The sequence below is a fragment of the Sorex araneus genome, chromosome 1 (genome assembly GCF_027595985.1).
Source record: "Sorex araneus isolate mSorAra2 chromosome 1, mSorAra2.pri, whole genome shotgun sequence".
In the NCBI taxonomy this organism is placed as follows: Eukaryota; Metazoa; Chordata; class Mammalia; order Eulipotyphla; family Soricidae; genus Sorex; species Sorex araneus.
Window position 1 is genome coordinate 303309921 of NC_073302.1, and position 27553 is coordinate 303337473.

At 41.9% G+C, this 27553-nt stretch overlaps 1 protein-coding gene across 5 annotated transcripts in view; it reads right to left on the reverse strand.

The window, feature by feature from the left end:
* Positions 1–27553, reverse strand: part of TENM3 (teneurin transmembrane protein 3) — a 1301134-nt gene that overhangs the window by 347970 nt on the left and 925611 nt on the right. The window lies entirely within an intron of this gene.

A 27553-nucleotide genomic window follows, 5' to 3' on the forward strand; every position in this document is an offset into this window, starting at 1 on the left:
GACCAGACCACGGATTGTGTGAACTTCTACACTTAGGCTTCACAATGTGAAGTCAGGGGACCAGAGAGGGCAGAGAGGAAAAGGCACTTGCCTGGCATGCAGCTGATGCGAGTTTGATCCCAGGACCACATTTGATGTCCCCAGCATCGCCAGGAGGGATCCCTGAGCACATAACCAAGAGTCTGGAGCACAGCTCTGTGTGCCTCCATCACCCCCACTCACCCTCCTCATAAAATAAGTGTGAAATAGCAGCATTTTCAAAGACCCCCAAGAGGTACCGTGATCATTTCCTGAGCACGGTTTAAGGTGTCTCCACCGAAAAACGCTGGATAATCAATGAAATTTTCAAGTGTTTTCATGACACAGTCCCATAGAACAGGCCTGAATGCAGTTTTACATTTTGTGACTGCAACTTATGGCTGAGTGTCTATTTTTATATGTCACTTCAGATGCAAGCATATGTTTAACATCTCTCCCTCTATTTGGCCAACTGTGCTCGCTCATGCTGTGGTCCATCACTCAGGCTCTCCATCAAACCTCTCCTGGTCCACCAAGCAAAGTGAGATGGTCCCCTCCATGCTCTCACTGGGCCTGGCCCGGACCACCCTTCCTCCCCTCTGTCCTAGAACGCTCTGCTGCCGGTCTCCTTGGAACTCCTTTCAAACCCTAGACCAGGGAAGGAGCATTTCTCTCTGGATCCCCCAGCATCTAGCTCTGTGTTTTGTGCAAAAGACACTTACTAACTAAATAAGTATTGGTTTGGGAGGGGCAGTTGGAAGCAACATAGCAAATGAATAATGCATAGTGAAAAACTGCTTACCTAATTAAAACGATTCAATCGTTTATTTTATTCCAATTGTTCTGTAATTATTTCTCTCTCCTTCCCTTTGTCTCTCTGTCTGTGTCTGTGTCTCTTTCTCTCTCTCTCTCTCTCTCTCTCTCTCTCTCTCTCACACACACACACACACACACACACACTTACACACACACTCCTATCCTAACTTAACCAACATTTTCCAAGACGGAGACTAAATTGCAATTGAACCTAATTCATAGCTTGAAGTCACTAATTCTCAAAACCACAAAAAAAAATGTACACACGTATTTCTTATATTAAAATCATGTGATAGTATCACAGGACATGAACTGAATCCATGCTCTCGGTGGATCAAATGCTTCTCAATGCCCAGATACAGAAGAATCTATTAAAAAAACAACCCCCCAAACGCCCTGTCCTGCCATGCTCATTTCAAGCAATCCATCACAGCCCTTTCCATTGTTTCCCAAGGGCAATTCTATTTTGCAAGTCTCAAACTTGAATCTCAAAAGCCATAACTTATGCCCAAATGGCTCTTGCTCCAAGTTGGAGGAGAAATGGGGAGCAGCTGGCCATCATTTTCTCAGTAAGGGCTCTTCACATACTTGAAGACGATTATTCTTAAATCTTCCCTTCAGATCCGTGCTGTCATGCTAAATAATCTCTATGATTATTACTTTATTTTATTCCAGTGTTCCCTCCTGGGTCTATTTTTCATGTCTCTCGTCATTATCATGTCTCTTCTCTTCATCTCCTTTATAGGGGCGGTGGGGGGTGAGGCTGAGAACCTTGGGGAGGTATCTGGCTCAGGCTGCAGATCCCCAAAGAAGAGGTGATTTTAGAAGACAAAGAGAAAGAAAGCAATGTGAAGAGAACTCTGGGCACGAGCCAGCTCAGAGTTTGGAGATAGAAAGAGGAAATTTAGCTCTCTGTCATGTATGTCTATGACACCTTAGATTGGAGGGCAGACAAGATCTCAGAGACAAGAAGCCGACAAAGAAAGCAAAGGGTTTGAATCTTGGGCTTTGCTTACCTCCAGGAACCACAAGGGATGTTCAGGCACCAAGGAATAAAGAAGGTGAGATCCAGGACACTGAGGGGAAGCTCTGAGGTGGCATAGCGGGGATGCTCCCGGGAGAGAGTCTGCAAAGAGTTCAGGATGGAGCTGGGCGTGTCCTAGGCTGCGTGTCTCAGAGTCACACTGAGGATGATTGAAACAAGACTCTTGAACATGACAGGAGGAGCCATGTGTGACCTGGTGGAGAATGACTTTTACAGGCGTGATGGCAGTGGGGGGGGGGGGCAGGGGGATGCCAGAGGTAACAGCAGGTGAAAAGCAACTAGGTGGGGCGGAAACGGAGACAACTTGAGCACCAACAGGGTTTTCCTCTCAGTGTTTTTGGGAGGCTCTCAGCTGTGCCTTGGGAGCACTTTCACTGGGACTTGGCTGGTGAGGCAGTGCAGCTATGCTGGGGTCACCAGGCCACAGTGGAGATGTTTAGGTGGTCTCTGTGCCGTGGTCTCCTGTCAGCATCTCCACCTGCCAGGCCCGGGCTCAAGCCACATAAACCATTTCCCTGGACCCAGGGCCAACAGCTTTAGAGCAGGACCCACACAGATTGAACGCCAATAATCTTGCCCAAACACCTTGAAAAGACCTTCCTTAGTCCTCTCTGGGCAAGGCAGTTTTGCCCTAAACAAAATGAACATAGCAAACAGTACTTCCTTTATTGAAAGTACCCTGGAGGGGACTAAAGATGTGACTCAGCAGCAGAACACATGCCTTGAATGTGGAGACCCTGAGTTTTATCTCTGATACTGTAATGATAATAATAATAATTAGTGATGAAATACAATTGATAAACTAAAACCCATTGGAGAAAGACAGCTACGGCTTTGTTCTTTCTGGCACATTTCTACCTGAGGTCAGTGTCATCGTGTCTAGGGTCTGATTAGGGGCAACCCCGGTCCCTAAGATTGAGTTCCAGTGTTGAAAGGAGGCAAAGTGATTCGCATGATATCTTACCACTAACATTATTGGAAACCACAGAGCCTGGAAGGGGAAAAGAAAAAGAAAAAACGTGCCTGGTGTAGAGGCAGGCTGGGAGTGGGAGGGAAACTGGGGACCTAGATGGAGGGAAGGAGACATTGGTGAAACGATGGGTGTTGACACTTGATCATGAATAACTTTGTAAATTTGTAATTCACAGTGATTCAATGATTTTTTAAAAAAGCAATGTAAGTTCTCTAGAAAGAGGAAAGTAGGAACGATAAAATGAAAGCATAAGAAGAGGGGCTGGTAGGTGGTTCAGAGGGATGGAGATTGTTTGCCTGAGGGAGCCCTGGATTTGATCCCTGGGACTGAATGGTCCCCCAAGAATGGTCAGGAATAATCCCTGAGTAGCACAGGGTGTGGCCGGAAGGAAGAAAGGAAGGAAGCAAGGAAGGAAAGAAAGTGAGAGAAAGGTAGAAAGAGATCAAGAGAGGAAGAGATGAAGAGAGGAAGAGGGGAAAAAGAGAAAAAAAGAGGAAATAAAAAGGAAGAAAGAGAGAATGAGAAAAGAAGGATGAGAGGTAGAAGGAAAGAAAAGAGAGAAAATGGTAGAAAGATAGAAAAGAAAAGAGGATGAGAAGAGAAAAGAAAGAGGGACGAAGGGAGAGAGGAAGGAAGAAAGGAAAGAAGAAAAGGAAGGAAGGTAGAAAGAAAGCAGGGAAGGAGGGAAGGAAAGAGAAAGGTAGAAAAAAATAATGAGAAGAGGAGATAAAGAGAGGAAGAGGGGGAAAAGGGAGGAGAAAAAAGAGGAAATAAAAAGAGAGGAAGAAAGGAAGGAAGGAAGAGAGAAAGAAAGAATGAGAAAGAAAGGAGGAGAGGTAAAGGAAAGAAAAGAGGAAAATGGTAGAAACATAAAGACAAAAAGAGGATAAAAAGGGAAAAAGAAGGAGGGAGAGAGAGGGATGGAAGGAAGGAAGGAAGGAAGGAAGGAGGGAGGGAGGGAAGGAAGGAAGGAAGGAAGGAGGAAGGAAAGAAGAGATGGAGGAAGGAAGGAAGAAAGGAAGAAAGGAAGGAAGGAAGGAAAGAAGGAAGGAAGGAAGGAAGGAAGGGGGAAGGAAGGAAGGAGGAAGGAAAGAAGAGACGGAGGAAGGAAGGAAGAAAGGAAGAAAGGAAGGAAGGAAGGAGGGAGGGAGGGAGGGAGGGAGGGAAGGAAGGAAGGAGGGAAGGAAGGAAGGAGGGAGGGAGGGAAGGAAGGAAGGAAGGAAGGAAGGAAGGAAGGAAGGAAGGAAGGAAGGAAGGAAGGAAGGAAGGAAGGAGGAAGGAAGGAAAGGAGAGAGGGAGGAAGGAAGGAAGATCCCAGTGGTAGTGTGCCTAGTCTTGGTGGTTTTCACTTTCTGAGCAACAACAGTAAGGAACAGTTTTTTTTAGAAGATACAGGGCAAAGGGAATTAGGTCTTTCCAAGATCTAGAGTAAGTGAGAGGCAAAAAAAAAGGGCACTTATATAATCGACTCTCCCTCCAGAGAGCAGAGCAGGCCACGGTCTGACACTAGGACAAAAGTCCATGTGAAGAGCCCGACAACACAGTCTACAAATGCTCCCCAACCTACGATCCCTGCTGGCAACAGGACTTCGAGACAGAAGTGACCACAGAAATTTGCCAAACCACAGTTTTGGTGGGCAAGTGGCCCTTGTAAGATCTTCAATCAATGATGAGTCCAACATGATCACTCAAATCAATTTTTAAAATGAGGGCAGGGCAAGCTAGAGTCTGAATTTTGTTCATGATGTTTATCATTAAATCAATAAATTATCAGGGCTTCACTTTAACACCATAATTTGGTGACATGAGCTTAAGCAGAAAACTTCAAGATATTCTTGAGTAACTACTTTTTTAGGGGGGAATTCATGCCAGAACAGACAGCATGAACAGTCAGGGAACTTTGCCTGACCAGATATTTCTGGTAGATTTTCAAAAGGATGGGGAAAGGAGGAATTTTCCAAGTTCTAAAGAGCTATTAAATTAGGTTGTGAGGTTATTACAACTTATGATCAGAGAGGAAAAGTCCCCTATTATAGGCAGTCACTTATTTTACAAAACAAACAAACAAATAAACCTCTTTCTGAAGCTTGGTGATTATGCTGAGGATCTTAGTAACAACATGAATTATCGCGGTGGGTGTCAGGAAAATTCACAGCTGTCATTCAGTTAAGCAGGAATCTTTGTGTCTCTGTTCTAATTGATTTGACTAGACCCCACTGAAAAGGTGAAAAGATCTGAAGGGAATAAAATACATTGAAACCGGGGAAGCAACATCAGAATCTACTCTTCAGGGATTTTTCCACTTTGTGGTGATTTTTCTAGAAATCAGTGGATCTGGCTTGGCTGAACACGGATCTCCCAGTTGGCTGTATGACCTTGTTAAAAAGTTGTAACTTATCTGATGTCTCTGTTCTTTCCCTCTATGAAATGTGATGTCTTAGGGCTTCAGAACATATGTGATCATACGGGCAGAAAGAAAGTACCCCACAATTGTATGCAAAGGTTCCTTCTGCCCCTCACCCTCCATCATTCCAGAAACACCCTCCCCGCTGCTTTCCTGGGTGGTATCACCTGCTTTGGGAAACAAAAGCTTAATGGGACATTTAACTCATATGATTATACTAGAAGGGGACAGATAAAATCAACACCACCTACAACCTTCCCTCACCCTCACAGTTTTGAATAAGAATGTCTAGAACTGACTACCTTATTCCTTTCCCTAAAGGCTAAGGAAGATTTTTTCTCCAAGGAGGAAAATACAAACTTATATTCAATTTTCTTCCAATTAGAGTAAATAAATAAATAAATAAATAAATGAATAAATAAATAAATAAATAAATAAATAAATAAATAAATAAATAAATAAATAAAGCGACTCTGGCCCCTCCTGTTATCTGTAGCGGCTGTGAATTTGCTGTCTTCTCCTGGAGAGAAGTCAAGACGCTTTGCAGAGACAGACATTACCTCTGCCTGAGAGGAGATGTTGGAAAATTCTGGAATTCGCTTCTCTGCCTTTACTCCAATCCCATTTCATCTCCATCTCTATTTTTCTCACATCCCCCTGACTGACAGCTGCTCCTTCTGGGTCTTTCTCAGGCCCACGGATGCCAGGCAGGCAAGCAGTTAGCTGCTTGTTCAGCCTATGCCAGTCCTGTTCCTCGTAGGAACGTGCCAGAGACATTGTGTCTCAATTTCCTATTACAAACAGCTTCCCTGGCTCCATCTGTAAAAGCATCTTCCCACTAGGTCCCATGGCTCGGGGGGCGGGGGGGTCCTGGTTCTTTCTTTTCATTGGCAATTAAACCCTCTCTCCCTCATCTAAGAATAAAGCCTGCTCGCCAGGAGAAAAAGCGATAACACCACCAACGCACAAGTCCTGACTTGAAAGGGGAAATAACAACCTCGTTGACCTACAGTGTCCCTGGGGAAAACAGTAGTGAACAACTGTTTGCAGAGACTGAACTATGCAATGGAAACGGAGCAGTTTCCTGGGCAGAATGGTCTCCCCTTGACACAGTCACCCCTTCCAGAAAAATCAAGGAACTGGCAAAGCCTCCAGCACTGATTGTGATATGCCCCCTCCCACGCCATGCCCATCTTTCCAAGGCCCAAAGAAAGTTGAATGGAAGACAGCATCTGGTATTGTGGGATCCTTCGACTCTGCCCCAGGCTCTTCCTTTTCTGTTTTTTTTTGGGGGGGGCATCATGATTTGCAGTACAGATACTAAGAGACTATCATGTTTGATCTACTTTCTGTGCTGCTTATTTTAACTACCAATAAATAAGACCTGCTTAAAGAAATGGACATGTCAGAAAATGTCTTTGTTCCTGATCCCCAGGCTCTTCTTGAATATGTATTTTATTTTATTTTGGGGCCATACCCAGTGGTGTTCAGGGCTCAGTGCTCAGGGATCACTCCTGGTAGGAATGGGTTTCTGGGAATTGAATCTGGGTCGGCATCTGGCAAGGAAAGTGTGTCCTACCTCTTCAATCCCTTGCATATATATTTTAACAAACATCAAAGATGCCAGCATGGAACTGGAGTGATAGTACAGCGGGTAGGGCGTTTACCTTTGCACGCGGTCGACCTGGGTTCGATTCCCAGCATCCCATATGGTCCCCAGAGCACCACCTGGGATAATTCCTGAGCACAGAGCCAGGAGTAACCCCTATGCATCACTGGGTGTGACCCAAAAAGGAAAAAAAAAGATGCCAGTAAAAAAAAAAAGTTTGCACTGTAGTTGACCAGACTGGCCTCATCTTCCCAGGCCCCAGGCTTTGCCCACAGCTCCTGACCCCAGCGGAGCCCCCACCATCCCTCGGGTGAGGGTCCTCATTGGCTGCTCTGCGGGTCGCCTGCCAAACGTATTGCCAAGCCTTTCTCTCGTGGACCTCAAGAGGAACCTCATTTCTGAAATTCAATTTCATCACTTCAAGGAAAATAGGAGGGAGAACAAAGGATTTGAGACTCAAGGATACAAGGACTGGAGGGACAGTACAGGGCTGGTGCACGCCTTCCCCGTCCCATCATGCCTCCCCGGGCTGCCCTGCAAACCTCTAGCACGGCAGGGTAACCTGGGGGATCCCTGGCACTGTTGGCCCAGTCAGTCAAGTATTCCTATGGGGACCCCAGCGCTGAGAACCCCCATCCAATACTCTACATTTTTTCCTCTTCTGTAATGGATAAAGGATCATCATCAAACTCTACGGATGGTACCAGCAACCGACTGCCCCATCCCACATATTTCTCTCTGGATTTTCCTTTTCAAAAAATGTTTCCCACGTGAGCATGGTTCTCACCCTCCTCCCTGCTCTCTGTCTTCCCCATGGTCCAGTTTGTCAGAAGGAGCTACAGTTCGGGCACAGTTCCTTGTGTGCCTAAGTTTTCTTCGTCTTCCCTTGAAAACCTGCCTGCTTGTAAAGCTCGCTGCAGCCTTCCTGGGCATGCCAGCATCTGACTGACCGTGCTGGGTCCCCTCCCTCCTCCATGCTCAGACCCTGTGGGATTCCTAGTGTCTTGGCGACAAATCTAAGACAATCCTTCGAGTCCCATCCTGAACTCCACAATGCAATTTCTCCTTTAAGATACCCCCCTGCTTTTCACCGATTTAGGATCCCATTGCTCTGCTTAAATGTGTCTCCCCCTCCCCCCTCTCTCTTTTTCCCTTCCTCTCTCTCCCAGGTTGGATCCTCAGCACCACATCAGGTCTCATGAGCACTGCTAAGGGTCACTACTGAGCAAAGAGCCTGGAACAGCCTCTGAACATCTTAGGATGTGGCCCCCATGTCTACCCCAGTTAAAAAAAATAAAAGAGATAACCTCCAAACTCTTCAGTTGGTCTTGGGCAGGAAAGAAGGGGCAGCTTCTATTTCTGCTCTGCCTTTAAAATTTGTGTACTTCCCTCCCTCCTCCCTCCCTTCCTCCCTCCCTCCCTCCCTCCCTCCCTCCCTCCTTCCTCCTCTCTCCCTCCCTTTCTTCCTTCCCTGAAATCCTCAAGGTTTACTTACTCCTTCTCTGCACTCAAGGATGTGTACTTGCAGGGCTCAGGGACCATATGAGGTGTCAGATTGAATCCAGATTAACCATGTGCAACATAAGCATACTACCTGCTGTAGTACGGCTCTGGCCCTCATTGTATTTTTTATCTTAGATAATTCCTCTTCCCACCCTACAAGCTTCCTGTGCCCCATGGTTGAATGCCATGGATGATTGCCTATATTCGTGATCTTAAGAAAATATCACAAGCATAGTTCTCATTACCTTGACTGGACTGCCTTTAAAAGACTTCATGTTATTAGCCCAAAGAGGATCAATACATAAAATCTTTAACTTAACTACAACTCAACGAAAGACTGTCACATACCACAGAAGAGTGTAACAAAACTTTATCAAAGGAAGTATTTGTGAAAGGGGATGCCCAGTAAAGTGGAAGACATGAAGTATGTGCAGGAATCCAGTCTCTGTTCAATGACTCTGCATGCAGAAAGCTTCTCTTTTGTATGCAATCAACCCAGTTAGATCCCTAGCGTTTTATATGATCCCCCTGCCCATCGCGGCCATGAGTGATCCCTGAGGACAGAGCCAGGAGTAAGCCCTGAACACCGCAGGGTGTAGCCAACAGGCCATATCAAAACAATCTCTTGCAACACTGAAGCACGGGGTAAAATAGGTTGACCTTAATCGAATCGGTAGCAAATTCTGAATTACCAGGGGTAATACAAGAGTAGCCATTAAATGATCGCTTGAGTCTATGGCTATAAAGGTTTAGAATGAAATCTAAAATGAAGCACTTAAATCTGATTTGAATTGGTGAAGCAAAAATAGTTGTACCCCTTGGCCCTAATGGAAATGTTCAATTCAATGAGTCATCTTAGATGATAAATGATTTCTTAAAAATTTCAGGTCTCAGGGATTGAAAATGTAGGTGCCATTTCAGCTAAAACCGTATTGAAGCATTTCTACCTCTAGCATTCCCGCTTTACCTGACCAGGAGTTGAAAAGGGGAGGTTGGACAACACCCTTTTGCTCAGGGCTTACTCCTGGTTCTGCACTCAGGGCTCAATCCTGGAGAGCTTCGGAAATATAGGGGATGCCAGGGATTGAACCTGGGTCAGCACGTGCAAAGCAAATGCCTTATCCCCTGTACTGTTGCTTTGGCCCTCTACATTCTCCTTTATGTCACATGTAGGAGGATTTTCTTGTGCAAATCATATATGTGCACATAAATAAACAAACGGACTACAATTAAGCATTGATTTAAAAGTGATAAAAATGAAATAAAATTAACAATCATTTTTAGCATGTAACATTTCCAAATAATGCTTTTGCTATAACTCCCCTGATTTTAGAAAATTGGGAGAGCATAGAAGTAACATTATATCTGCCACAAAGTGTGTGAATTGGTGGATATTCTTTGAGTCTAGAAAATACAAAGATTATTCCCATTTGGGATGTCAGAAATACAAAAATCTCCGGATATAAATTGTCACCAAAAACAAAATAGCAGTGCTGACTAAAATCTTTGGAAAGAAGTTCCTTCTGGATCTATTGGGTAAAAAGATAAAACTGAATATTCTTCTGAGTGCTGGAAAATATTGGATCTTTATCCTAGTATGCCACACGTCTGTACAGAGATAACATAATTTTTTTCCCATTAGAATTACTCAAACAGGAATCATATCACAATTGGATTCCCTCAATAATAGAATGATGCCATTCAACATAGAAAAATGACAGTGGGAATCATCTCCTGTATTATTTTCCTTGGAATAACACACTTCTCTCTGGTGAAGTGTTCTTTTGTGTGATGAGAAAATTTAGAGCCAAATTATTTATTTCAAAATGCAGTCTTTATTTAAAAATGTTTTATTAATCTAATGCAGGCAGTACATAAAAATGTATAAAATATATTGGTTACTATTTAAAAAAAATCCAAAACATATATTGGCTACATAAGTCATCCAGAGCTTTCCAAAGACTCCTCTACCAGATCCCTGTTTGGCTTCATGGCATCGTGCCTACAACTGGTTCCAACTAATGGATGTACTCACTGACCACCATCCCCACCAAAAAATAAATACATAAATAAACCAAAAACATTGGCAGGGTCAGCATCTAGGAAATAGGCTGATCGAACAGCTCTGTCCAATCTTCTGTGTGGAGATTAGAGCCCGTGGATGAGTTCCTGACTTTGGGAGGCTGCATCTGGATTTAAACTGAAAAGGAACAGTTCGTAGCAATGGGCAAGACAGGGGCAGAAAGAGTGTTCTAACTAGAAGATGAGCATTCAGTATCGTTTAATACCAGGCATCTTTGAATACTGGCTCTACTTCCCTTAACCCCCACGGAACAGTTCTAATGTCTCCTGACTGACATTGGTTTCTTCCAGGCATACTGAAATGGATTTCTGTTTTCCTCTTTCTTTGCCAAGTGTCTATTAATTCCTTATCACCTAGGTAGCCTAAGTTCCTCTAAATCCTTCCATTCTGAAAGCCCCAAATGTTAGACCCATCAGCTCTGGGAATCCAGGTTGGTTTACTCCACACCTTTGGCTAATATTTACTCACAACAACTCATCTGACCAGAAACGGCTCTTTTGAAACGTGTTGAATTGATGGCAAATACATTAGCACGCATTCTTTTTGCAATTGTGAAAAATGTTTGGCAGAACCATCTGTCAATCACATTTTTTTTTCTTTTTGTGTGTGAACAGAAAGGCCAGCAAGTTGACCCCCCCAAAAAAATAAAAAAGAGAAAAAAAAGAAAAAAGAGAAAAAAAGAAAAAAGAAAGGAAAAGAAAAGAAGATGAAGGAAGAAAAGAAAAGATAAAAGAAAGAAAGTAAAAAAAAAGTGACAGCTCTGGGTAGGGTTTGGGTAGATGGGGTCAAGTCACTTCTCATGTACACAGCTGCGGGTAATGAATGCAACATGTTGGAGGACTATTCTTGGATCCGTTCCCCTACATTTTAGACTCAACTTTTCTTGGCAAGATTTCTAGGGCCATACTGCGTATGTGTCTGAATTCCTTCAGCCAAAACCTCTTAATATGAAAATGCAGCAGTTCTGTGTTCTGGGGAGATGTCAGGGCTCACAAGCCAGTCTGTTTTATGTAGCATCTGACTCAGGACTGACCTCTGTGTTACTATAAGCTTATTTTTAGCACAAAGTGATATTTCTCTCTGTCATTTTCTATAGCCCATAGATAAAGATGGGCACATATATTATCCGGGAGACTGAACATTTGCAGGGACTACATATGAAAGGAAAGCATTTTTAAGTGAATTAACAGAAAATACATATAACCCAAACCACAGCCTGACTTTCACCTTAATGAATAATAATTCTGGGGCAGAAAAGCGAGCCAAGAAGTGTTCCGTCCCAAGGCGGCCAGCTTCCTCCCTCTCCCAATGGTTAAGTCCTTCTCCAAGTTTGACTCTCCCTCCCTAAAACAAACAAAAGCTCCCTCTTGCTCGGATAAAGTGATTTCTCTGTATTCTGGAATTAAAACTTTTTTTTTTAAATACAGTTTCAGAAAGACTGCAAATGTGATTTCAATAGCTTATCGAGCTGCAGGTCCTCTGGAAAACAAGAGTTACAACCCAGGCTTTGTTTAATGCTAAAATATTTCTTCACCAAATGAAGGGAAACCAGTCTACTTCTTAAAGTGAGGATTTAGAAATCCACAAGATCTACAGAAATTACCCATCATATCAAGGCTATGAAAAGCACATCTAAACAGTAACACAAAAAGAAATTTGAAAATAAGCTAGAAATCAGTGAACAGATGCCTCAGCAGGGAGGAAAATTAGAAATACAAATATGCAAAACTGAAAGGCAAATATTTTGGAAACATGTTTGGAAAATCAATATTTTTCAACAGATAATGGATTTGGAGGTATTGCACTTTCTAGATGAAAGATCGGGGATTATTCTATAAGATGAATAATGAATCACGTAAATGTATGTGATTCACAAATGCGTTCACTTTTGGTTCAGAATTATGAAAAGTGGAAAACTACTTCACAGATCAAATAATGAGATAATAAGAGGTTTTCAAAGATATTAGTGGAGAAAAATGATCTGACCCAAAAGATTTAAGTTGTTACTGAGATTAGGGTTAAATATTTCCCCAATGCTATTAGTTTACCACAAAATGCATTCATGACTAAAATAATACCCTTGTAATGATAACTTCTGACAAAAGTTTAGTTCTAATGGTTCAGAGATATTTGACATAACAATAAAAATGATTTAAAAAATATATACTCAGAGGTCTGAGAAACAGCTTAATGGGCTGTAACACTTGTAGAAGACCAGGTTTGATTCCTGGTACCATATTTGGTTTCCAGAACACTGTCAGGACTGGTCCCAAACACCAAGCCAGGAGTAGTGCTGGAGAACCATTAGGAGTTCTACTACCCTTCATAATCACTTATGTTACCTCCTTATTTCTGCAAAGGACTGGGACAGAAGTGCTTAACCATTATCCTTGGATTTTATGATTTTGTTTTGTTTTTGGGACACACCTGACTGTGCTCAGGGCTGACTCCTAGCTCAGGGCTCAGGGATCACTCCTGGCAGACTTAGGGGATCATATAGGGTACCAGAGATTGAACCCTGATCGGCTGCATGCAAGGTGGCCTATCTCTTCAACCCCGGAGTTTATAGTTTGTAAAGGGAATCTGGACTCCATTTGTTTTTCAAGCTCAAACCTTCAAAACTAAATAGAATCCTATGCTCTGAATGAATCTCCAAACCAAGAGCGTGGGGAAAGTGACCCACGCAACTAATGACTTTCTTAAGGGAATACACAATTGATCAATGCAGAAAAAAAAATCGCAAAATACAAACTGTCCCCCGGAATGAATTTTCAGAACCTGTGTAAATATGGTCCTGATGATTGCCCTAGCATACCTTATGTCCTGAACTAAATTACCTTTGGAGTGTTTCAGAAACAAATGTATGAGAAAACTACTGTAGAAATGTCATGATATTCAAGTTCCACTCCGAGCGTCTTTAATTCAACTTTTGGTTGCCAATTCACTGGAGGTCATTTAGCCAGAGAAGGCAAATATCTTTTGATTGAAAGAGTGGAAGCCCTGGGATGTCCGAGATTAACCAAGGATCAACGTGATCACGATGAGCCATCCTCGTGGGCACTTGGATACATCTGTGTTCCATCAGAGACTCTAGAAAACACAGTACATACCGCAACGGAAGCAAGTCCTTCGACCCCTCTCTCTTCCTAATGGAATGTTTTACCGAGATTTGTTTTATATGTTTGACAGAACATAAATGACAAAGCTACAGGAGATTATCCGAAGCCTTGTGATCCTTACTGAGAAGGTTAATATGACATACACAAGCTCAGCATTTGGAATACAGAAGAAATACAAACACTGCTCATGGTTGTCTTAAGTGAGCAGAATAATTTGGGTGATTTGAGGATTTAACTCTTTTTTTTTTTATTTTAGAAATGGAAACAAAAGCGCATCTTCCTTGATTACTCCTGAGACTATAATTGAGATAAACTTAATCCTCGAATTATTGAAAAAGTAAATTTTTTTCTGATGTCAATATATACTTTTTTAGTTTGAATTTCAAATAATTTTATTTATTTATTTTTAATTTTTTTATGGTTCATGTATGCATCTCTTCTTTTAAACCTGATGTCAGTATTTTTAATATTTTGACTTCTGTTGGGGTGGTGGAGCCATATCAGGCAGTGTTTGGGGGCTGGATCCAGCTCAGCACCCTTGCGGTGTGCAGTGGAGGATGTGGTATTGAGAACAGCGCCTGGACATCCAGCACGCAAAGCAGGACTCAGCCTTCTGAGCTCTCCCTGGCCCCTGAAGTCGTTATTTAAACAGCACAAAAGCTAATGTGGAGTGAGGGAAAAAGAAAAAAAAAACCTAGTTAATGAATTATTTGGCTATTTCCTTGGGTGAGTTTCACTAATAAGAGTAATATAAGAAATGGATATTCTCATAAAATCTCAAAGTGAGGATCAATGTGTGAGCACTAAATTTCAGAGGAACAGCTCATGAATCTTTACATTATACCATATCAGAAAAAAAGAAAAGAGTGAAAAAAACATTTTTTTTTGGCTTTTAGATCACACCCAGATGTGTTCAGAGGCTACTCTTGACTCTGCATTCTGGGATCATTTTTGGTAGGACTCAAGGGACCACACACGGTGCCAGGTCAATTGTGTGCCAGGCAAATGCTCTGCCCACTGTACTATCTCTCTGATCCCCAGACACTAGTACTCTCTCTCTCTTTTTTTTTGGGTCTAACCCAGCGATGCACAGGGTTTACTCCTGGCTCTGCACTCAGGAATTACTCCTGCCGGTGCTCAGGGGACCAAATGGGATTCTGGGAATCGAACCTGGGTCGGCCGAGTGCAAGGCAAATGCCCTACCCGCTGGGCTATTGCTCCAGCCCCAACACTACTACTCTTAAGGTAATGAACAGGGCAAAATTGGGGGTAAATCTTCTCACAGCAGAGATTAAACATATGCTCTGAACATCCCTAAGCTGTTTCTTTTCTTTTCTTTTTTTTCCCCATGTACATTAGAAAAAAATTAGACCCAGAAGCTGAAGAGATAACTCACAGGGCCGAGCACATGCCTTGTATGCAGGAGGTCTGAGTTTGATTCCCCTCTACCACACGGTCCTCTGAGCATGCAGGGAGCAACAGTGAGCACAGTGCCAAGGATAATCTCCGAGCACGGCTGGGTGTAGCCCCCCACAATCGGAATCAGAGGTAACAGCAATTAAGCTGTCAACATGAAGCAAAATCAACAGGCAAAATAACTTTCTTCAATATTTGCTGTTTAAGGATAAAGACTGCAGGGGAGGGGGGGAGGGCAGGAGTGAGTTTCACTGAAAGCCTCAACTCCCAGGAAGATGAAAATGCGAATTTCCATCAAAAATTCATTACGAACCCGCAAGATAATACATGGGTTAAGGCATTTGCTTTGCACCCTGCTGAACACAGTTCGATCATCCCTCCATCATATAAGTCCCTGAGCACCACTAGGGTCTGATTCCTGAGCACAGAGCCCGAGTCAACCCTGAGAAGTACTTGTACAAAACAAAACAGGAAAGATTCACGTTAAGGTATTTTTACATGAAATTTATCTGAAACATTTTAAGTATGATTTTGCTTTTCAACTTATTCAAATAGTTCCAGTTTTCTTCCCCGCCCCCCACCCCCCGGGGTGGTGAAATTTGGGTCACACCTGGCAGTGCCCAGGGAATACTTTTGGTTCTATGTTCAGGAGTCACTCCTGGAAGTATCAGGGCACTTTACATGGTGCCAGGGAGTAGACTGGTGTGCCCGCATGCAAGGCGAATGCCTTACCCTCTGTACTATCTCTTACCCCTAAATTACCAGTTTTAACATGGTTTTTAATTTTCCCCTAGTTTTTCTACTTAATTACATATGACTTTTATATTGTAGTCAAGGACATTTTAAGAAAAAATGGTCCAATCTTCAATGTGAAGTATTGAAGACTGGACCAATTCAGTATCCTCAATGCTGAATGACTTAGCTTATTTACCTATAGAGTTTCTTTTCATTTTTCCTCATGTGTTCTAACAGTCATAAACTTGTACAGAAGAAAACTGCTTTTATAAAAGTTTGTGTGGGTCACTGATAATCCTGCCTTAATTTTTTGCTTGAGTGATAGAACATAATAAGATAAAGTGATGAAACAGTGAAAAATTCTTTTTCTTTCATTAATTGCCATCTGGCAAAATAATTACTCTTGTCAGTGAAAGGTATCCACTGAATATGCATTGAATTTAACAGCAATCTGAGAAATAACTAAATATATTTCTTTGTGCTTTATAAGTAGCCCATTAGAATATATTAAAACTATTCTTAATCTTAATGTGGCATATTAGCAACTGCCAAAAGGATTCTCCTAAAATTAAACATATTGTTACAGTTGATAATAAACAGGTGTTTCTCATTTTAAAAATAAATGGACCATTTTTAAGTTTAGGGTATGAACATATGAAGCTTTGCATAGAATCTAGACAAGGGTATTTTACAGTGGTATTATTCTCTCATGCATCACTGATTTCTAACTTTCAGTTTACCATTTCACTAAGCTTTGTTGACTCCAGTTTTAAAGTTTATGGAGTGAGCACAATTTTTCAGCATATGACATCCTTAACACAGGACATTACCAAAGAGGCAGAAAGAAGAACGCAGCCATATTGATCCCAGCTGTAAAAACTTTCATATAATGCATTTCATGTCTTCAGAGCTATTGGGGACTAAACTTGAACCTCTTTAAACAGAAAAGGATCTGGAAGATTCAAGATGTGACCAAGGACTCGCTAACATTTTCCTTTTTGTCCCTCTTCTCACCTCTTTCCCCAAAGTTCTAGTGTGAAAATAATTCATCCTATCTCAGCAGAATTCTGAAGCTCAACTTATAGGGAAGAAGAAGTTTCTTTTAGACAGACAGGCAGACAGATAGGCACACACACACACACACACACACACACACACACAATGAAGGAACTATGAAAGGCCACCAGAGCGGTAAGAGAGGACAAATTTTGAAAATTCAAATTTTGAAAATTTGAAAAAAAAACCAAGCAAACAAGAGGTAATGGGTGACACAATAAAGGAAGTTAAGGACCAAGGAGAAGCAATAAGGGCAAATTTCTGTTCAATGATCTCCCCCAAATGCATGGGAAAAGAGACGGAAGTTTCTCTCCACAACTGCAGAGTGCACCCTACATACTGATACTCTGATGACACTCTATAAACATTCTCTGTACAGGGACCTGAGGAACTGCAAAACCAAGCACACATCTTTTGCATGCCTGAGTTTAATCCTCAAGACCACATGGTCCCTGACGCTACCAAAAATAACCATAAGGACTGCTGGATGTGACCCAAACTCCCCACACCAAAAAAGGTGATGTGCATTGAGAACTGTCATAACCCCAACTGATGAGAATATGGGGGCCAGGGGCCAGAAAGATAGTACAGGAGATTGGACACTGGCCTTGACCGAGGCCACCATGGGTTTGATCCCTGTCACCGTAGATGATTCCCCAAAGACCACCAGGAATGACACCTGAGCACAAGCAGGTGTGCCCCCCAAACAAAACAAAACAAAAAATAGATGAGGGGGTGCCCCGAAGTTGGGATTAAAACCTCACTGATGCAAAGTAGGGGGGGGGACAGAGAGTGACTCATCTCACAACAGAAGCAGACAGGCAAAAAGGAGGAATAAAGAGCTGGTTGAGGACAAAGTGGAACAGATGGTCTTGATAAGTCACCTCTGAAATATGGTATAAATTTGGGCCTCGCATTGGCCAATGAGCCTGTAGATCCCTTCAAACCATGCACACCCAGAGCTGTGAAGGACCCCCCTCCCCCGCCACCAAACTGCACTGCCACTTGTCAGCCAGCCCGTCTCCTGCGCCCCCTCCTCCTCAGGCAGTCTGCACCCCACCCTCCTCCTTTACTGCTAATTGAATTGTATGCGTAATTGTTGTCATGTGGACCTCCCCCAATCACATCGTTTAGCAATTACACGCAATTGGCTTGAGTGGTTAAGTGAAAACTGTCCACTGAACAAAGGGAATTGGCACTCTCCAGGCCCAGAGCTTCTATGACAGAATGGAAAAGGGATTTTCAAAAGCAATCTTCCTGATCACATCTGAAAAACTCCCATCTGTTTTGTGAATAAGAAAGAGCTCAAAACACAAACTCTCTGACTCATGAAAACTCTGGGGCTCCCTGGAAGGCAAAGGGTGCCTGGGTGGAGTGGGTGGGTCCAGGGATGTCTTAAGGGATGGGCTGGCCCTGGGATTTTGGACGTAGATATGGGAGATTCCGTCCATAGACGTGGGTGGAAATGGTAGCTCTGAAATCCCAAAGAGGTGTAGCACTGTAGCACTGTCGTCCCGTTGCTCATCGATTTGCTTGAGTGGGCACCAGTAACGTCTCCATTGTGAGACTTGTTGTTACTGTTTTTGGCATATCCAATACGCCATGGGTAGTTTGCCAGGCTCTGCTGTATAGGCGGGATACTCTCGGTAGCTTGCTGGGTTCTTGAGAGGGACAGAGGAATCTGTGGTAGGAATATGGGTTTCTGGGGATTGAATCTGGGTCGGCCTCAGGTAAGGCAAGCATGTCCTATCTCTTCAATCCCTTGCATATATATTTTAACAGACGTCAAAGACGCCAGCATGAGGCTGGAGCAATAGCACTGCATGTAGAGCATTTTGCCTTGCATGCGGCTGACCTGGGTTCGATTCCCAGCATTCCATATGGTCCCCATATGGACTGCCAGGAGTAATCCTGAGTGCAAAGCCAGGAGTAACCCCTGTGCATCTCCAGGTGTGACCCAAAAAGAAAAAAAGAAAAAAAAAGCATTGTAAAGAAATAATACATCAACAAAGAAATGGAGAATAGAGGAGTGTTTGAAATGTCAGTGCAATTGTTGAGGCCACATTATTTCTTTTTTAACTGGGGGCTAGAAGGATAGCTTTCGAGCATGCTTAGAAGCTGGGGTCCACTCTGCCAGGACAGTATTTCAATGCAAGTGTCTGAGCGTGGGGTGCCAGGGAGGGTTGGGGATGGGACCAGGGTCATCTGCATGCAAAGTGAGTGCTTTAAATCCACATTAGGTTTCCTATCTCATGAGGCTGTATCATTTAATTCAATTAATTTGTGCTGGGTTGAGGTCATGGCTAACTCCTGATTCTGTACTCAGGGTTCACTGCTTGCGGGCCTGGGGGACCACTGGAGAGTGCCGGGGATGGAATCTGGGTTTGCTGTATGCAAGGCAAGTGCCTCACCCACTCCCGCTGTGCTCTCTCTCTCTCTCTCTCTCTCTCTCTCTCTGGTACTTAAAGTTGACAACAAGGCACTAGGCCAATAGATCTCTCCTAGGTCTGTCACCAGCCCCAAACTTAAACTGTCTCAGCTACAGCATCTCTCCAGTGTGATGCCTGAGTGTTTAATGCCCACACACAGGTGACATACTCAGTGCATATAAATGGTCAGTGATGACTATTGAACCAAGCAGTAAGAATTCTACTACATTGTATGCAGCATTTTTTTTTTTTATTCCAAAAAAGGTTCTGGTGCCTCAAAGATGTAGCACCTTCTCCCTCCTGATAGGTGATGCTCATTTGTGGTGGAAAGGCAAGGCAAGTGGATTCTAATTTCCAGTTCTTTCATGAGGGACGATTTCCAGGTCTCCACCAACTCCGGAGAGAATTCTTAAATTGGTTTCCTGGGACCTTTCCTGCTCAGTGATGCCCTAATTTACACTTCATAATTTGCAGCCTGCACGGGAGGCATTCTTGAACAGTCTGAACTGAAAAGAAATTCTTCTCATAATTAATTTTGAAGGCAGCAGGGACTTGGTTCTGAGGTTACCCGGAGCCACCACGAGAAGTAGAAAGAGAAGAGCCGATAAGGGCAGGGCAACAAATCAAGTACCACAGCAAGGTCATCATACCACCGAAATAAAGGTGTTTGGTTTCCAAAGAAGTCACTTCAATTCAAGATGTCATTTCTTTCGTGTGTGTGTGTGTGTGTGTGTGTGTGTGTGCGCGCACATGCATGCATGTGCACATGCACACACACATACTCATTTTTCTTTATTTCTGTTTAGTAAATATTCTATACATGTTCTAGTTTTTTTTTTTTTTTAAGTCACTTCTGGCAATGCTCAGGGGACCATGAGTTGATAGGGATCAAACAGCAAGACAAATTCTTATGTATTATACTATCTGGCCCAAACTTTTGTAAATTCTGCTGTAAAATCTGCGGTATATACACTGCAGCTACTGCCTTCCCATCTGTGACCTGTTCATTATTCTGGTTTTTAGGGTTTTTAAAAATTGAGTCAACATTAAATGACATACTGTATGTTTAACAAGAAACGTGTACCTTGAGGAGATGTGAAATTGTACTCCAAGACATGGTGCCATTTTCAAAAGGACTAAAGTCCATCACTGGCTTGGCATTCAGAGCTTAAAACAGTTTCTATGTGTTTCAAAAAGCTTCAAAGAGTAGCTCTCCCTTGATAAATAAGCACCCTTCATGGATTACAGGTATGTACTTGGTTTCAGAAGTGTTACAGGACGAATGCACACAACTTTCACACGGATCAAAAGGAAGATGGAGTTTGCAGAAATAGGATATTTGACCGGAAGTCTGGGATCCGTTCTTCCAGTCTGCTATGCACGTCATTTTCCCAGGCAACTGTCTAAATCCAGCAGCTGACTTGCAAAGTTGGCATTTAAATTTGACCTTCAACCAATGGTAATCCAGAATGAGCCCCCCCCCCCCCGCCCCCACCCCGAGCCCCGCCAACAGGAATTCTAAAGGTCCATTCTGAGCCCTGGGCTCATGGGGGAGGGTGGAATTTCTGCCAGCTGATTTACTCACAAAATCAAGCCTTGGTGAGACCCTACTGATTAGAAAGTCTGATTACTTTCTTCTCCCTCCCTCAGCCCCCTCCTATGTCACTGCATTTTCTTTTGTGTTGAAAGAAGCCGAATAAACATGAAAACAGAAATGATCCCTATGAGGAAGAAGAAAATCTGAGTTTGCTTTGATTCTCTGGGTCATGTTTTGTTTCCTCGCTTGCTCTCTCCTGTTCAGAGCACGACAAAAACATGATGGCCAGAGGCTCAATCCTCACAAAGAGCACTCACCTCTTCTGGATTCTTTCAGACATGCTCTCGACAGCACAAAATGAAAATCAGGACGGTACAAGTCTTAATTATGCTAGCTTTCAAAGTCTGACAATAGATAGAAAAATAAGGGAAGCGATGTGGATCTAGAGAGAAGAGCGGGTTATGCCAGGGCTCGAGTCTGTTGATCATTACAGCAGGTAGGTCACACTGTGTAATCACTGAGCCTAAAAAGTTGTGAAACATTCGGGGTTAATGTCTTTCCCATCTACTTTTTTTCCACATGGTTGCCAGTGAGGAGACAGGAAATAATTACATGAGGCTGGTAATGAAGGTAGGGGGAGCACTGCAGGAGGATGGAAGGCAAGAAAACGGCTCCTTGAAATTTGGATTTTAACTTGTCTGTGACATTTTTTTTTTTCATTTAAAAGTGTTACTTCTCTGGTGACACAGCATGCATGGCACCATTACCTCCCCAAAGCTGTTCTGCAAGTTGTCGGGTGATAAAAAGCCCTCCACACTCGGGGACAGAACCAGATTTACTTCTATGGCGCTCAATATGTTTTTGTTGCAACTCTATCCTCTCGGCCACTTTCAAAGTCCAAGATACAGGGGAAGTCGGGGTCTTTCAAGATGAAGTCATGTGTAGGAAATGTGTAAATTCCTCATCTCTCCACAGAGCCAAGGGTCTTCTAAGTGTTCAAATGCAAAGCAGAATTTCAACCCATTGATGAATTGATTTGCTGCTGAGGCTCAAACTCAGCATGTTTGACAACAAATAACACCTTGAACTATCACCTTGAAAGATAGCTCAGAATAGCCACTTATCAATCTTCCTCAGAATGTTAATGGAAAATAATCATATCTACAATTCCCCCCCTACCCCGCTCCCCAAGGCAGTCAATAGTTAAAGTTGTCCTTTAATTGCTCTGAGTCTAATCTCTTTGAGCAGATTTATCTCAGTAACACTTCCCCTGCAGTAATTGCACCTGTGCTCCACTTTGTCATTTTTGAAAGGCCCTAGAAACTTCCAGACAAAAGTCATTGTGCCACAGAGGTATCCCAGAGGTCGTGCCTCCTAAATCAAAATCAAGAATGACTCTTCATTCTGATAGTAGACGTGTGGTGTGTGTGTGCGTGTGTGTGTGTGTGTGTGTGTGTGTGTGTGATGTCATGAAGATGACTGGGTTTGATCACCCACCATGTGATTCAAGGCACAGTGCTGGACTGAGTCAATGCGGTGCAGTAGAAATTCATTCCACGGCAACTAAAAGATTCAACTGAAGGACAATTTCACCCATCTTGGAACCATTACATACCTGCCTTTCAAAGTTCATATTCTTGAGAATTAGAAATTCATCCAAACTAGGAGATCTCAGAGCAGAGAAAGCAAAGTTAGTGACCTCAGACAGACTTGCTCCAATCGCCTTCCTACCACTTCCAAGATACAACTGGGTGGACCCACGTCTTAACGCTACTAATCTAATCTGAATAGGCAGCTGATGCTGCCATTTTCTGCAGAGGGTGCAGGTAAAAGGAAGGTTGTGACTGATTTACATTTAGTCTAGGGCCAACACCCTGTCCTCAGAAGTATTTAGTTGCTTACTGCTTCGCAGTAGGAAAAAATACTACTTTCAGTATTTTATTGATTACTACTAATAACAAATGTCTTTGTAGGGCCAAGTTAATGCATTTGCCTTGGTGTGCAGCTGATCCTGGTTTGATCCCTGTCACTGCATATGGTCTGCAAGGATTACTAGAATTGATCCCTGAGCAGAGTCAGGATTAAGATCTTAACATTGCTAGGTGTGTCCCCAAACCAGAAATAAACAAGTAAAGGGAAGTCCTACCCAACACCCCATCCTCAGAATTATCTGCATTGATTTGAAGACTTACTTTTGAAAAGGTCTACCCCACCCTCCACACCACCTCCCAATTAAATGTGGTATGCTACTCTTGGTATATTGGTGGTGTAACGTTTGAGATGTCACATGGCTGTGACATCTCAAACGTTTCTGGTGTGGTCCAGAAATAGATTGAAAAGGTTTTTTAAAAACAAAATTAACTTCTTGGGGCCGGAGCTGGAATGACAGTATAGCAGGTAAGGTGTACTTACTTGCCTTGCACATGGCTGACCGGGGTTTAATTCCAGGCATCATATATGATTTTCAGAGCACCTCCAGGAGGAATTCCTGACTGCAGAGCCAGAAGTAATGGATGTGACCCCCAAACAAAGATAAAAGCAAATTAACCTCTTAAAATCTTGGTTAATTGCGGCTGGCGTGATAGCACAGCAGGTAGGGTGTTTGCCTTGCATGCGGCCGACCCAGGTTCAATTCCCAGTATCCCATAGGGTCCCCCCCAAGCACCACCAGGAGTCATCCCTGAGCTCGGAGCCAGGAGTAACCCCTGAGCATCGACGGGTGTGACCCAAAAAGAAATATATATATATATATATATTTATATATATACACACACACATATATATACATGTATATATATATGTGTGTGTGTGTTGATGCACATGAATAACCTTAAGGATAAAAGGTGAGATGTCTGTGAGGACTCAGGACCAAGGACCGGGGAAGAGAGGCACTGCTCTTAGTCAGAAAGGCCCTATCAACCTTAGGATTTACATTCTTTCAATCATCTTCTTGGTAGGAAGTTTGTTGGTCTACACCCAGCAGCGCCCAAGGCTGCTGTGCTCAGGGCTCATTCCTTGCATTACTAAGGGGACATTATGCAGTGCCAGGGATGCAAGGCCAATAAATATATGCAAGGCCTTACCCACTGTGCTATCTGGCCAGTCTCATCCTTTCAATTCTAATATGTTTCTCCCAGGGAGACAGGACTTCCCTAGAGATCTTGACATTTCCAGCCCCGGAACTAGGCTATAGAATCTTCTCGCAACCAACAACCACCATTCAGGCTTGTGGACTGTCTCTGTGAATTCCTAACAAATTCCAGAAACCCTCTTTCCAAATAAGCAAAGAACATTACGAATTCTGTGGTTAAACCAATGATGCTTTTACTGGAGAACCCGCCATGTGGGGGTGTTTCCCCTGACTTGTTATCCTCACTTGCTATTTGAACACAGAAGTAAAATTGGAGCTAGAAGAACCAAGCCCTGCCTCTCGCCAGCAGCTTTGCTGTCTATGGCAATCCCAACACAGGCTACATTTGGACTGAAATGTCTCCCTCCTCTTTGGGCTGGCTTTTGTTCCCCAGTATTTTCAGAAACATCTGTTCCAGACGCAAATCTTAGAACATGTTTTTGTTTTTTTAACGCTAGCACCTGCACAGATGAATGTTTGGGAAATAATAGCATAATTCATTTTTTATTACAACTGAGGGCCAAATTATAGAGGATATTTTTTTCCCCAAATTAGGACTATTTAAAAGGCATGCACACACAAATCTTCAGGAATCCATTAAATTTTGATGGAATCCATTCAATTCTGAAAGGTAAGTCTTCATTTTAGAGAGATGAACAGATATCACACATTTAGTAAAAACACGAAGAATGTCTTCAGTCGTTGACATTTCCAAAGAGCTATGGTAAAAACATAAAGAAGATATCAAAGTGATGGACTTTTCCTAATTTTTTCCCTTTGGCTTGATTGAGCAGTGAGGATTTTATGTGAAAATATAATTATCATTTAGTGGGGGAAATTCTCTTTGCAAAAATTCTGATGTCTATTTTTGTCTTTATGGATTGATCCTTGAAAATTCGACCTGACATTCCCTCCGCCCCCTTGAAATAGGGTACGAGTTTTTGCCCCTTACTGAAAAGTGAATCATTTGGGAATTGATGTTTTTTAGTTCTGGTGCACTGTTTAATAAACATTTCCTTTACCACTGTCCCACAGGGTGCAACCTACAAAAACACACCCAAAATATCAACAAAAATCATTCAATATAAATACAAACCATTCACCACAGTAAGAAAAAAATTGGCTCCCTCTTAGCCTTGGCAATAATAATTTTTATATTTAACTACTGAGAACTTACCTTAAGATGAGACATGTCAGCGATTAATGAGAAATGAAACTAAAGATTCATTCACTATTGTTTTACATTCTCTGTACTACATTACAATGAAGATTCACTATGGTAGGCTTAAATATTTTATCAATAATATTCCATTCTCAGTGACAGAATTTCTATCAAAACATAATATTTGAGATAGATGTAAATGCAGACAATACATTGCATTTTGGTATTTTAAAAAGTATTGTAGGTCTAGCTTTTTCCCCTTCAATGATATATTGGTATTCCATGATATTAATAGGTAGAAGAGCTAACTAGAACATGATTTGCCTAACCTTATATGGACAAATCTGTTATTATGCAACAAATTTTATAAAGAAACAGTTTCGTTACAATTACTTTGGGAGATCAGCACTGACCTTCGAAAGAGTACTAACTTGGTCAAATCCAACAATCTGATTTAAATCATGAGTTATTAACCTCAGCTGAACTCAGGAGTCAAATCTCATAAATACCTTGAAAAAAAGTAGTGAATCAGAAGAAATGTTAAACTGAAATAAAAACAATCATAAGACAGCCAGATCATGAAAAATTGCTGGATTCAAAGAACTTTTAAAGGTTAGAGCTCTATTAGAGGTTAAAAAAAAAAAGAAAGAAAGAAAGCAACATGAGCAGAAAATGCAAGGAAGAAAAAAAAAAGATTAATACCCCAACTGCCTCCTTTTTGTTTTATTATGCTCATTCTTTCCCTAAGCGGTTACCATTTTTGCAGCTGGTCAGAAATATCACATTCCTTGATGTCTCCAAAGGTTTTCAATGGCTAAGCTTAACCATATTTTAACTTGAATAACATATTAAGCAGCTGTTGAAAATAAAAACACATTAAGGATGTTTGAATGGAGACCCCAACGAGAAGAAAGTCACTTCTCTTGGGTGTGAATTAAGACAATCTATATCCTATCATATTTAAATTTTCACAAATATTATAGCAGGAAACCATAGGGATTCTGTAACAGACACTCCAGGTGCCTTTTAGTAGAAACAATTTCTTGATGCTCTTCTAAGTATGGCTAAAAGTTTTATGTTTAATTAATTCAACATATGGTATGTTGGGGATCTAGGGGGACTGGATTTATTATAAGGTGTCTCGGGATGACAACCACACCATGAAACTGCTTTTCAATGACTTACAAGTTGCTTAGTATAACCGTCCTGTATCACATGGGAGGGAAAAAAAAGCGTATCAGACTGTGACTGAACGACTAACTTTCCAATGTTTTCATTTTGAAATTATTTGCTAAAATTCAGTAAGTGATCATGCACGGGGATATCGTTTAAGTCTTTCTAGTTCTTCCCATACTGGATGTTGCAAACGCTTATACAAGATTACTGACTGATAATCATCTACGAAAACAGATAAATGATCCTTTCGTGATGATGAATCTGACTTTACGTTAACTTAACATTTTATATGCAATTTTTTTTGGGCTTTTCATCCTTGTCGGTTTCTCTTTTCATGCCAAGGAATAAATGAATATATGAAAGTTGATTTCTAGTAAAAAAGAAATGTTCAAACATGACTGCCAGTCAAAGGGGGGTGGGTATGGCACATAATAGATGTATATTAGTTCTTTCCAATTTCAGTGCAAAATAATTTCAGCATGCTAATTTTGGTCCTAACATTATATATTTTTTTAAGTCGTGAAAGTCAAACTTACTTCTATCCTACTGCCAAAAAAAAAAATCTATAGCACATTTCCGACATTTGAAATGCTAGATTCTCTTTTGGAATTAAAGACAAACGTGCCAGCATGATAAGACAAGTAAGTATTCAAATGCGCCGCAACTTGATAGAAAATAGTTAAAGAGACAAGGGCATGCTAGGATGATCTTTCTTCTTTCTCCTTTTAAAGAGTCATCAGAAATCCATAGGATTATTAAAAGAAAAAAAGTGAATGGAACAGGCATGAAAATATTTTGAAATGGTACGTGTCATCAATTAGTGTCCAAGGCAGGAAATTGACTCATGAGTTAGGCAATGAAAAAAGGTCAAAATTAGTAGAGAAGTAGACACTAGATTGAGGAGCTAAGAACTGCTTTCATCTCTGTCACGGAGAAAGAGGCAGATGTAAGGTTTGTATTGATTTGTACTTTTTTTTTCTATGTGGATTTGTTCTCTACGTGTGTGTGTGTGTGTGTGTGTGTGTGTGTGTGTGTGCAGGCATGCACGTACGTGCACGTGAATCAATATTTCATACAATATGGAAATAGCAAAGCTTTTAAATAGCCCCACAGTGAGCTCTCAGAAAATGTCTAAGGATTTATTTCATACATTTCCTCCTGTTCATTCAGTATTCTCCGTTTTATAAATGAACTACAATTCTATACAAGTGCAGAACCAGAATTTCCATTTTAAAGAAGTACTTCAAACTACTGCTCCAAACTCAAACGACTATGGTAGTTTTGGGAAATGTAGTTGTGGGCTTTTAAAAAATAAAGGCTGTTTTTCTCTCTGATGCACACA